General features: G+C 49.9%; 1 long non-coding RNA gene across 13 annotated transcripts in view; it reads right to left on the reverse strand.

Moving 5' to 3' along the window:
• LOC102902606 overlaps positions 1-13,004 on the reverse strand; it is a 32,324-nt gene that overhangs the window by 8,795 nt on the left and 10,525 nt on the right. For 8 of the 13 annotated variants that reach the window (XR_002158827.3, XR_006599836.1, XR_002158824.2 and 5 more), the window contains 4 exons: positions 10,762-10,872; positions 3,390-3,547; positions 2,118-2,235; positions 1,167-1,512 (listed from right to left, as the gene is read on the reverse strand). This is a non-coding gene — a long non-coding RNA (uncharacterized LOC102902606). Of the gene's footprint in view, positions 1-1,072; positions 1,513-2,117; positions 2,236-3,389; positions 3,548-9,330; positions 9,531-10,761; positions 10,873-12,192; positions 12,296-13,004 lie in introns of those variants that run through there. The other 5 variants (XR_006599843.1, XR_006599834.1, XR_006599838.1 and 2 more) reach the window with 5 other exon arrangements.

A 13,004-nucleotide genomic window follows, 5' to 3' on the forward strand; every position in this document is an offset into this window, starting at 1 on the left:
GCCATACGGGAAAGGGATGGGGGTTGGGTGGGGGGTGCTGGTCCGGGGCCCAGGTTGCCGGTGTGCAGGCAAGGCCAGTAGGGCACCTGCTCCCCGGGAGGGTGGATCCAGTTGACCATCAGGTCCCTAGTTGCTCAAGGTCACAGCGCCCGCCCCCTTCTGCTCACTGGAGAGGTGGTCTGGCAGCAATCCTCCAATGACCACGCCCTCTCCACCTAGTCCCTTCGCCAGGGTCCTCCTGCTGAATACAACCCTCTCTCCCTCACCTGCACAAACACAGGTGCAGACATCGCGACCTCTGTTCTTTTTTTTTTTTTTTTTTAATTTTTTTTTCAGCGTTTTTATTTTTTGGGACAGAGAGAGACAGAGCATGAACGGGGGAGGGGCAGAGAGAGAGGGAGACACAGAATCGGAAACAGGCTCCAGGCTCTGAGCCATCAGCCCAGAGCCTGACGCGGGGCTCGAACTCACGGACCGCGAGATCGTGACCTGGCTGAAGTCGGACGCTTAACCGACTGCGCCACCCAGGCGCCCAACGACCTCTGTTCTTATTATCCAGGTTGAGAACCATGCCCTGCACCCCCACCCCCACCCCGGGGACCTTTTCAAGCACAGTATCAGGGAGGGAGGTGCGATATGGACAAATCCAACATATTCCTTAAGTGGAAGGGTGACCAGAGCCTTTACCTGATTTCAGAGGAGCTATGATTATAAGCCCTCACTCTCCAACCCCCAGCCCCATTACTTCCTCTCTAGATCCCAACTACCCACACCCACACCTGGCCCTACACAAAAAAACTCAGCCATAGCTGTGGACTTGGGGAAATACACATTCATCTTCTATGTGCAGCTGTCCCCCAGCTCTCCAGGCCCACTTACCTAATAATGATCAAAATAACTCTGGCTACCATCAATTGGGTACATGCAGTGCAATTTGCCAAGTGCTTTACATGTATCATCTGACTTCATTTTCACAAACTTGATAAGCTATGTGCCGCTATGATTTACAGGTGCAAAAATGGAGGCTCAGAGAGGTTAAGTAACTTGACCCAGATCACACAGCTGGTTGTACCAGAGCCAGGATTGGTAGCCAGGTCCTTGTCAGACTCCAGAGACTATGGGCTTAGCCACTGTGCAACCTTGGCTCCCACACACCGCACTTGTACCTCTCTCTCCATGTGGCCTTGTCCTCTGTTCGTCCCCGCCTCATCCGCTGGTATTCTCCTGTGTCAGGGGCCAAAGGGGTCAAGATCATCAGGGTTCTGTTGGGAAGGCATGTCCTTATTCTGCAACAGCTCTGTGCCTTGCTAGACTTTAACCTTCCCCAGCCGCCCAAGGACCGATGTCCAGTCCCAAGCCCGGTGCAGGCACCCAGGTCATTTTCGCTGCTGACAAAAGACAGAATGACGGGGGCAAGTCCCAACCACTAGTTTAATACCGCAGAGCCCACAACATCCATGCAAATTAAATATACTTATCTGCTGGCCTGAAAAGATGTCCTAGTATATTTTTCTGTTAAAAAAAAAGATAAGAAAGCAGGTTTTATTTATTTTAAAAGTTTATTTATTTTGAGAGAGAGAGAGAGAGAGCGAGAGAGCGAGCGAGCATGGGGGAGGGGCAGAGAGGAAGAGAGAGAATCCCAAGCAGGCTCCGTGCCGTCAGCGCAGAGCCCAATGCAGAGCTCAATCTCACAAAGTGAGATCATGACCTGAGCTGAAGTCAAGAGTCGCACGTTCCACAGACTGAGCCAGCCAGGAGCCCCAGGATGGCAGGTTTTAAAGCAACGTACAGCAAGAAAACATTTTATTGATGAAACAAAAGTATTCTCTGTGATCTAAGCATAGAAACGGGCTATTTGCCAAGATGTTAACAGATGATTTGTCTTCTCTTGGCTTATCTGTGTTTTCTATTTTTTTTCAATGAACATGTATTATTCACATGATTTTTAAAAGCAATAAAAATAAACCAATCCCGGGCCGATTGTACTTCTCCCTGTCCCTGTCCCTACCTCCAACAGTTCTGAAAAAACAAAAAACAAAATACCACACTTCCTAGTCCTGGGTCTTCCCTTCCTTCCCATCATTTCCACATCTCAGTAAAAGTGGGGTTGGCCCTACCTGCTCCAGGTAGACCAAGGGGAGGTGTGAAGGCTGCACCCCTCGACCGCCCCGATGATGCGATGCCTCAGTCCAAATGCACGGTGGTCGAGGCCGTCTTCCCTCTCTCCTGCTGACCCTGCACGGAGGAGAAAATGCTCTACTTTCTATTACATGTTTGCTTCCCAGGCTGAGCCAACTTCCCTGAGGCCAAGGAGCTCAGAGGCAATGCCTTCTGGGTCCTGCAGATTGGAGCCCCAGGGCAAATAGCTCCAGAGGCAGAGAGAGAATTCTGGCAAAATGAAGAGAGAGGGGAAGGAAATCACAGAGCTTGCGATCATCAGAAAAGAAAGAGCAGTGCCTCAGGATGGGGCTAGGATGGCCCCTTCCAGAAGGCTAGGAGGAAACGAGGAAGGATGGGAATGGAGCTTCCTGAGCATCTACTACTATGACTACGACTACTGTACATGCAACGGACCCTCCACAGACAATGCTCTCGCCCTCACCCCTCAGAGCAGCCTTCCCTTTGTGCAAGCGGGCTGTGACCTTTTTGTTTTTAATGTCTGTAATGTTTAATTATTTTTGAGAGAGAGAGACAGAGAGCGAGCAGGGGAGGGGCAGAGAGAGAGGGAGACATAACGAAGCAGGATCCAGGCTCCGAGCTGTCAGCACAGAGCCTGATGTGGGGTTGGAACTCCCGAGTTGTGAGATCACCGCCTGAGCTGAAGTCGGAAGCTTAGCTTAGCCGACTGAACCACCCAGGCGCCCCCGGGCTATAACTCCTTGCATCTCTGGTGCTTCACTCCCAGTCAGAGCTCCTAAAAATGATTCTGGAGGGAGAAATTTGTGTTGGCCGACACCATCCCCACCCCTGCCAAGAGCCTTAAAGACCCCTCTGCTCGGAGCCAGCACTGTCCTGAGGGGCTGGCTCTGTGAGCACCTGCCTTAAGGATGAATTGCTAATTCCATTGTTCCTGCCATTAAAACAGCAGAAATCAGAAGGCAGCCTAGAGGGCCCTGAGAGCTGGCCTAGGGCTCAAGGGAGAGGAGCACAGGCCCTTCCGTGTCACCCTGAACCCCCATCTTCAAATCACATTCCCTAAGGTGGCCGTCCCTCAAGACCCAGAAACCAGGCTCCTGTTCCCACCGAGCCTCTTGCACACACAGGACAGGTGTGGGGTCGGCACACCTAGCTGGGAGGCGGGAGGCCCTGGTAATCTACTAGCTCTGTACCTCACCCCCTGGGTCACCTGGGCCAAGTCACTCCTGGCCACCACACACCCCTCTACTCACGGTGTGTTGTGGTGTCAAGAAGGGTTCAAAGGGTGTTGCCGAAGATCGCTCAGCCCCTCGTAACGTCTTTTCCCTGAATGGGAGTCTGCTGTTGAGTTCCCAGCCCTGAACAGCTTGGTGTGGCTGCAGGTAGTCGAAGTGTGATTGTTAGCGACATCCTGTGGACATGATGGGTAACTGCACTCACCTGGATGGAAGCCACAGGTGACGTCCAGCTTTCCTCCTTATGTGGAGAGAAGCCGATCGCAGTTCATCACACTCATCACCTTACACAGGGAGCTGTCTTGGAGCTGGAAAAGAATCCCTCCAAAAAGCAGAAAACAGCCTCCAGCCACAAATTTCCATCAGCCTCCAGCTTTATATCCGTTTCACTTAAATTCGTCCCTTTTCAAATATCGCCCTGCTAGAAGAGTCTCGTGGCCATGGGGGGCGGGGGGGGGGGACGGGACAGTCACGTCAATAATAATATCAAAGGAAGAAAAACGTCGTGGGCTGCTTACTCTTGCCATGGAATTCACACGTTATCTCATCTAACCGTCCCAACAACCCAAGGAGGTATGAGCTCTTATCCCTGTCTTTCAGATGGGGAATCAGCAGCTAGGAGCATAACAGGAAGCTAGGTTGCAAACTGGGCAGTCTGGCCTTAGACTCTTTCTCTTTTTTTTTAATTTATGTTTTTTAATGTTTATCTATTATTGAGAGACAGGGAGAGACAGACTCTGAGCAGGGGAGGGGCAGAGAGAGAGGGAGACACAGAATCTGAAGCAGGCTCCAGGCTCCAAGCTGTCAGCAAAGAGCCCGACGCGGGGCTCGAACCCACAGACCGTGAGATCATGAGCTGAGCCAAAGTCGGACGCCCAACCGACTGAGCCACCCAGGCTCCCCTAGACTCCTTCTCTTTAACCACCACTCTGTGCAACCTCACTGCCCCATGTCTACCCACCACGGTAATCCCTCGAGGCTGGAAAAAGTCCCAGTTCCTAGGGTCCTGGCTTTAATCCTCAGACTGAATGCCTCTTAGTCACCCTCTGGGGCAGTGAGAGGCAAGTGGGACATTATCCCCAACTGCCAACTGTGGGTCATAAGTCCTTGCCTTAGAGGGTGCTGTGAAGATTAGAGGAATCACTTGCTGTTGAGTAGATGCTACAGAAATGGTGGTTATCCTTATCTGCAAGGTATGCAAGTTGACCTTGGGAGGGACCAGCCTGGAAGGTTTCTGTAGGTGGCAAAAACTGACTAAATCTCTCTAGAAAATAGCAGTAAGGAGGGCTAGGACTGGGAAGGGCTAGCCTTCTCACCCTTAGGCTTTTCAGAGGGAGTGGCCGATGTGTCATGGTTCAAAGGATCCCCAGAGGGAGGGACTTAGCCAAGTTGGCAGAGCAGAAACAAGATCCTGGGACTTTGGGCCCCCATCTTTCCACAGAGACACCATTATCCAAAGAACAGTGTCCCCGGCAGGATTTGAGTCTCTGCCTCCGAGGATCTGCAGACACTCTGGTGCCACGAACCAGCCTCCGTGCTGTTTAAGAAACACAACTCCAAGACCCCAAGTGGGGAGTCGAGATGCCAGCTCCAGCTCTACCTCCCACCACTCTGTGGCCCCTGGAACTTAGTGCTCTTCCTGTCTTCGAAGGATCTTACTGCTGAAGGCTTCCCCTCTTAAGGCCTCCATGTCCCCTCTTCCCCCTGGCTCTGCAGATGAGTGCAGTCTTTCTTGCCCATACCCGTCTACCAGCAGAGGTACGGCCATCATGGCAGCTGGCCGTGAACAGACTGTTCACACCTATAGCCCCAGCCCCTAACACAGTGCCTAGCGCATGGAAGGTGCTCACTGGTAAATGAGTAATTGGGACACCTAACCACAGATGGCCTGGGAGCCCGTTGCTGGAAATGTCCCTGAAGAGAATGGCACTGGGGCCCCTGACCATTCCAAGTGATGTATGAGGATTCCACGGAGCACCTCTTCCTGTTTGAGGTTATACCGAAGCCCCAATATATAGATATCAGTGTTAGTTATCTATGGCTGCATAACAGATTACTTCAATGATCCGCAGCTCATATAATAATAAACGCTTAACACCTCACAGTTTCTGTGAGCCAGGGACTAGGGAATGGCTTAATGTTCTGGCTCCATGTTTCTTGAGAAGTAGCAAATGTCAGCAAATGTCAGCTAGGTTGCAGTCGTCTGAAGGCCTGGCTGAGGCTGTAGGACCTGGTTCTAAGGCCTCTCTCTTGCGTAGCAGCAAGTTGGTGCTGGCTGTGGACAGGAGGCCTTGGTTCCTTGCCCTGTGGACCTCTGCGCAGGTCTGCTTGAGTAACCTCGTGGCCTGGCAACCGGCTTCCCTTGGGATGATTCAAGAGAGATCAAGGAAGAAATCACAATGTCTTTTATGACCGTATTAGGTTCTTAGGGCTGTTGTAACAAAGTAACACAAACAGGGTGGCTTAGCACAACAGATATCCACTCTCACGATTCCGGAAGCCAGAAGCTGAGGTCAAGGTGTCGGCAGGAAACACAATCCAAGACCAGAAGTGGGGAGTCTGGATCCTAGTTCTAGTCCTCCCACCAAAGGATCTAGGGGAGAATCCTTTCTTGTCTCTTCTAGTTTCTGGTGGCCCCAGGTGTTCCTTGGCTTGTAGCCTTGGCATAACTCCAAATTCTTCCTCTGTCCTCACATGGCCTCTTCCCTGTGTCCGTCTGCTCTGTGCTTCCTATAAGTCATTGGATTTAGGGCCTGTCCTAATCCATTATGCCCTTGATTATACCTGTAAAGACTCTTCCCAACTAAGGTCACATTCACAGGTACTGGGGGATTAAGGCTTCAACGTATCCTCATAGGATACACAATTAAGCCCACACAACGACCTAGCCTCGGAAGCCACATACCATCGTGTTTGTCATAGCAAATGGTTACAAGGGTCAGCCCTGTTCGGGAGGGAGGAGCCCACACAAGGTGAGAAAATCAGGAGGTGAGGACAACTGGCGGCCATCTTAGAGGCTGGCTACTGCAATGTCAGATAGCAGACGGAGCAGGAGACACATGCCTTATGCAGTATTTACAAAGGAAACAATGGAGACCCAGCTGCACAGCACTCGGGCCCCTCAGCCTATCAAGGATATGAAAAGGGCTAGAGTATAGAGAACAGCAGGGTTTGGAAATAGAAACCTTCCCAAAGAGTAAAGCTATCCTGTGATTTCCACCCTCAACAAGGTGGGGGCCCTACCACCTTCACCTCAAGCCTCATGATGGGGGCTCCCACGAAGCCATTCAGAGCTGTGGGCCGCCACGGGTCTGTGCCAACAGGATGCATTGTACTGGGATTGGGGCAGGGGCCCTGTGAGTGCTTTCCAGGGACCAGATGCAGGCTGTGGGGGAAGAGGTCCAGCATGGGGCCATTTTAAGCCCCATAACACCTCCTAAAGGGGCAAAGGGATCTCAGCAGGGAGAAGTTGGAGGGGGATGCTGGACTCCCCAGGGGGCTGAAGACGAGTCACAAGTGGTTTACCTGTAAGGGAGATGCAGATCGGGACCCTCAGGAGAGAGACTCAGAGATGGGAACCCCTGAAGAATCTGGGAGATGCCCCAGCCAACAGCTTTTACCATCTGCTGGGCCCACAGGGCTGGCAACTCTGCGGTCAGATAAGAATTGCCCTTTTCCTCTGTTCTCACTTCTTCCCCCAACAATCCCTCCCACTTAGACCTTGGACACCATCAGCAAGGAAGGAGAGGCAGTCAGGTGAGAAAACAGACAAAATTCTGCCACAGACCAGTCCCTGAAGGCCAGCAGTCCAGACTACAGACCTTAGAGCAGGAGGAGGAAGATGTTTTTCTCTGAAGGGAGGCAAGTGTCATATCTATGACGAGATGAGTTTTTTTGTTTTAAGATTTTATTTCCTAAGTAACCTCTACACCCTACGTGGGGCTGGAACTCACAAGATAAGGTGTCACCACCCTGAGATAAGCACTCTCCACTGACTGAGCCAGCCAAGTGCTTTTAGTCTCTAAATGGATTGTGGAATGACCTTACCTGAGCCTGAACAGAGGGGACATGCCTCCCTTGCTGAACAGTTCACGTGGACCAGGGAGAGGCCAAAATGGAGTGACATTTTGATTACACCCACATTCGAGGGATTGGTTTCACTGAACTCAAACTTTCTCGAGGGAAGTTGGTCTTCCGTTCCCTACCCTCCACCCCCAACCGCAGAGCCCTGACCCACAGAGAGGGTCCTGGAGAAAATTCCATCTCCACTTTTGTCCATAAGTGAAGAATGTTTACTGCCTTTTTTCCCCTTCTTATCTGTCTGGAAGTGACACCAAGAAAAAAAAAAGAAGGGACTCCTTGTCCCCAGCCAAACACCCACACCCTCCGAATTCTTCACCCTGTGCTGGCCTGACTTGACCCTGGAGGGGGAGGCAAGGCATGAGGTCTGCAGGCTGCGTGCTGGAGGAAAGGTTCCTGGGAGGATACAGCTCCGCCTGGAAACAAAAGCTGTTTTTCGAAAGCTTTGTGCAGTCAACTAAGTGGGGGAGGGGTCTGGGCAAAGCCAGGCTGAACATCTGGGGGGAAAGTTCCTCTAAAAAAATATCTAAATTCCCAGGGTTGTTGGAGCCGTGATTTGATCAGTGCTTGAAGGGTCTTATTTGTTATTATTGGCGGGGGGGGGGGGGGGGGGAATAAAGTCGTCTCTGAGCTCCCCTCTCTCACTGTCCTTGCAGCAAGGGTGGGTGGCTCTGTCCCTTTATAGGAGGCAGGCTTGTAAAGAAGGGTGAGCCCTGGAGAGAGACACCCGGACCAGGCAGCAGCTGGGAGTCTGTGAAGAGTCCGGGGGTCTTCAGAGCATTGGTCTGCTGATCAGACACCCACTAGGAAGCTCTTAGAAAGGACCCCGCTGAGCAGAGGCGTGGGCTGCAATGCAAGTGGGGATGTGAGCCTGGAAGCAAAGGCATTCCACAATCAGGGCTTCTGGAAAAGCCCCCCTTCCCCAGCACAGAGGATTCAGAGAGGAGAGATCCCCGGTTCTCTATATTTCAGTAAAAAAGCATTTACCCTGCAGGCTAAGGATAACAGCGGTATTTCAGACCTAAACAAGTCTCATTTTTCAGTCTGTTGGAGAGAGGGCTCCTAACACTCTTTAAAAGATGCTAGGCCTTAAATAAAATCTGTCACAGGCCACCCATTTCTCTCTCCTGGGTGCCAAGAAGCAGTCTTAACCCCCACCAGGCAATGGCTGCCCTCTTTGGATCAGTTTCCCAAAGAGCTTAATCATGAACAAGTTGCTGTCACTTCGCCTGGAGCTAACGAGCCCTGGAGGGTCTCAGGGTGAGGCCTTCCCTGGTGAGAACACAGCTCTTTCTGGGAGCTCACTTTCCCGAGTATGTTTGGACTGGGGAGTCCCTTCAGAGTGTCTGAACTCTGCATGGGGTTAGTGGGTCTTCTCAACTTGAGCACTGATGACATTTGGGGCTGGATGCTTCTTCGTTGTGGGGGCTGCCCTGTGCATTGTAGGATGTTTAGGATGTACCCTCCATCCACAAGAAGCCGGTAGCATCCCTTCCTTCCCCTTCCCCCTCACTTTGACAATCAAACCCACCTCTGGACATTGCCCAATATTCCTGGGGACAAAACCATTCCTGACTGAGAACCACTGGCTGGAAGTCGGCTCCAGAGATTCAGGGAAGAAGTAGGCTGCATACAGCCCAAGAGAATTTTCACTCTACATACAAAAGACCAAGTCTTCATGGTCCTTGTATCAGGACTCTTTTGGTTGCACTAAGTGACAGAATATTCAACTCAAAATGACTTAAAAGGGGTGGGGGGGGTGGGGGTGGAGGTCATCTCTTGTAACTGAGAAGACCAGGGACTTAGGCATAGTACTGGCTTAAGCGTAATCTGACCCAGGGACTCAAACAATCTTACTGGGACTTGGTTTTATCTTTACCTCCTGACTTTGCTCTTCGGAATATTCTCTTCGCATGTGGGCAAGATGGCCACCAGTGCTTCAATCCTGTATGTTCCCAGTTTGAGATTTGTGGAGGAAAAAATGCCAAGTAGTTTTCTTTCTGTATTCCCAGCAAAAGTCCCATTGTACTTCATTGCTCTGATTTGGTCATGGGTCCATCGCCAAGCAGTACACAATAGCTGGGGAATGTGATGACCTAATTGGTCAGGCTGTAATCACATGACCCCCTCTGGATCTAGGGGTGGAGTCAGCTCTGTGTGCAGGACATCCAAGACGGAAACATGGGGGTTCCCAATAGGAGAATCAGGGTACAACTACCAGAGGACAGGTGGAAGGATTTGGGATGGCAAAAGGCAATAGATAGGTAGCAGTCTTTATACTAAAAAGAAGCTCATTGTTGGTAAATACATCAAATTGAGAGATAACAGTGTAAAGAGGATGTTGCTGAATGGCAGTACAAAGCTTGTGCCACAGTTGCCTGAATCAACTTCCAGGTGACAAACAAAAGCTTTCTTACATGTCTCTAGGACAAAGTAGCAACTGACATGGTTCATTCAAATGGGTTCTTAGGGCACCTGGGTGGCTCAGTCGGTTAAGCCTCTGACTTCGGCTCAGGTTATGATCTCACAGCTTGTGGGTTCAAGACCTGCGTAGGGCTCTGTGCGTGCTTCAGATTCTGTGTCTCCCTCCCTCTCTGCCCCTCCCCTGCTCACATTCTGTCTCTCTCTCTCTCTCTCTCTCTCAAAAATAAAGATTAAACAAAATTTTTTTAAATGGGTTCTTAAAATGGAGACTATTAGAGTTTCACCAAGATTCTTCCTCCCTTTCTTCCATAGTAACACATTTGTAGTTGGGCCCATAGCTGCCCAGCTGGGGACAGCATTTCCTGGCTTCCCTTGCAGCTAGGTGTGACCACGTGATTAAGTTTGCACTATCTGAATAGAAGGGACCATCAGACCAATGCTTGAAGATAGTGGGCTTGCCTCACTGACTTGCCTGAGACCCAGCTTTCACCATGCAAGTGAGGAGGATGCCCTAGGGGCTGAGAGAGGGAAATGAAAGGTACCTGGATCCCTGAACCACCATGTGGAGCAGAGCCCCCTTCCAGCCCGGAATGAAGACTACCCCAAGTGAGAAAAAAGTTGCTGTCTTTTCTAAGCCACTGAATTATTGCATTTCATCTATTTTGTGATCAAGTTTTTTTTATATTCTAATGCTTCTGAAATTCATTGTGTCACTGGCCATACAGCAGTGCTCCTCCCGGACCACCTTAAGTCAGGCCCCAGGAAAATATTTTCATGGGCTCCTGTCTATACAAAAAATGAACTAAAATCAGTGCATTACAAAATGCATAAGTCCATATGCAGTATAGTGATTTATCAATGATTTAGAATAATGGGTAGAGAATACCTGCTTGTGTATTTATTGTCCAATCAGTGCACATGAAGGTTCCTCATGGCCAGGCACCATCTCTTCGTGCTGAGATCCAGAAACCATCTCTTCATAATTTCCTATCCACCACTATGAGAAAACAATAGCAATGTATCATTACGTTGATTAAACACTGGGTACCTAATAATACCTTTTAAGAACACTTGTATCCACGCTCTATTTCAGCCTTTACCTGCCTCTGTCACATACTATTGATTTTTTAATGTTTATTGAGAGTTCCTCTCCCTTCTAGAAATTGCATATTGTGTAGAAGTGAGGTTTTGTGTTCATTAGATAGAAATCCTATGCGTTTCCGGTCCCAGACACCCTCATTGGCTTGAACAAGTAACAGTGGTAACAGAACATTTGGTTTTGAACTTAGAAAATACTTAGACCACAAGAGCCAGTTTCTACAGTTTCTTTCACCATATGAAGAAGATATAAAGTGAGTTGCTGACTTGTTTTCCAGACTTTGGGTAGGACCCAACGCAGAGGAATCATGTTTTCTAAGGCAACAGCCTGAGGGTCAAGTGCCTGCAGCCACCAACCCTTGTGCCGCAGTCCTGGAGACTGCTGTGCCAGCGTGCCTGCACACATGCACCTGCAGTTGGGCAGTCCTCCCCAACCACACCTCTACCCCCTACCCCCTACCCCATATAGTGCTCTGGGTGCTCCAGGTGGTGGCCCTTAGGTCCACATCATCCAGTGGGACAGGGCCAATGAGTGGCCTGGGCATCAAGGAAGAAGAGGATGAGAAGAGCCTGGGAGGGATGGGGTGCAACAGAGGAGAGGTACAGTATGACTAGCTAGCAGAACATGGGTGGGGGGGGGATGATGGCCCCCACCGGGCCAAGAACTTCACCTTGGGGACTGCTGAGAGACCATGAGCTAGGGGGACAGCAAGGTAGCCATGGGTGAGTGAGCAACAGTCCATAAGATGTGCAGGATAAATATTATACAGAAACAGCAAAAGTGGAGCGTGGGTGGCTCAGTCAGTTAAGCATCCAACTCTGGATTTTGGCACAGGTCACAATCTCACGGTTAGTGAGATTGAGCCCCGCCTCAGGTGCTCAGAGCAGAGCCTGCTTGAGATCCTCCCTCTGCACCTCCCATGCTCGCTCGCTCTCTCTCTCTCTCTCTCTCTCTCTCTCTCTCTCTCTCTCTCAAAAATAAATAAATAAATTAAAAAAAAGAAAAGAAACAGCAAAAGAGACAAGTTTCTAAGTGAGAAATGGCAGCCTGTCAACAGACCCTTTATATCACAATTAATTTAAGGCCAATCTTAAAAAAAAAAAAGCTATTCCATCTGCTACTGTAACTCCAATCATCATCCAATACACAGCGCTTCAAAGCTCTCCCTCTTAGATGGATCCAGCCCAAAGTTTGGGAGATGGGCAAGGGCTGCCTAACCTGAGGGCAGCCTTTGCTGCTGGGGTTGGATCTTTGGTGGAGCCAATTGCACCACCAAACCTTCTTAATGCCAAAGTCATGACCATTTAGTGACACCCGCTGGACTTTCCAAGGATAGGAAAGATAACATGCCTTTTGTTGTCATATTTTTGTGCCAATGGTGAGTGGGTTGCGGGCAGGAGTAGGAGCCCTGCTTTTCCTGGTTTCAGCAGTGCTGTTGTTTGTCACTCCCAGCATATGAGGGGTCCTTCTGGTAAGATCAAGAAAGTGCCAGCATCAAACTTGAAGAAAGAGTGTCCATGGCTTGGAAAAAATCCCAGACATAATAATGAAACACTCTTTTAAGATATGCTGCATCACGAGTGCTCTTGGTATGAAGAATGATATTGTTGGGGAAAACAGCAATGATTCTGAGATGAGCAGAGGTTCAGAAGAGTTAGCCTCCAATGGAAAAGGGGATTTGGTTGATGCTAGATGTCAGTGAGCACATCCACCGAGTCACTGTCATTCCCATTTTCTCTGGTTCTAGAACTGGCTTCATCAGAAGAATTTGCCACTGTAACTAAGGACAAGGTGGCACGTCAGGATGTGTTCTGTCAGTTCCAGGGCTCATATTTATGCTGGAGACACAAGGTGGCATGATGTCCGGGCACAGAACCACTCCCAAGAAAGACTCCGCCAGCCTACGAAAACCACATTGACGTGACTGAGCCGCCGTGATTTCTTCCAGCTCTCCCTTTAGGGAATAACAGACACATTATAGTTTGCAAAGCACTTTTATTTACATTTGTTTTCTCCCATTCCATTTTCAC

This window comes from Felis catus, chromosome B3 (genome assembly GCF_018350175.1).
Source record: "Felis catus isolate Fca126 chromosome B3, F.catus_Fca126_mat1.0, whole genome shotgun sequence".
In the NCBI taxonomy this organism is placed as follows: Eukaryota; Metazoa; Chordata; class Mammalia; order Carnivora; family Felidae; genus Felis; species Felis catus.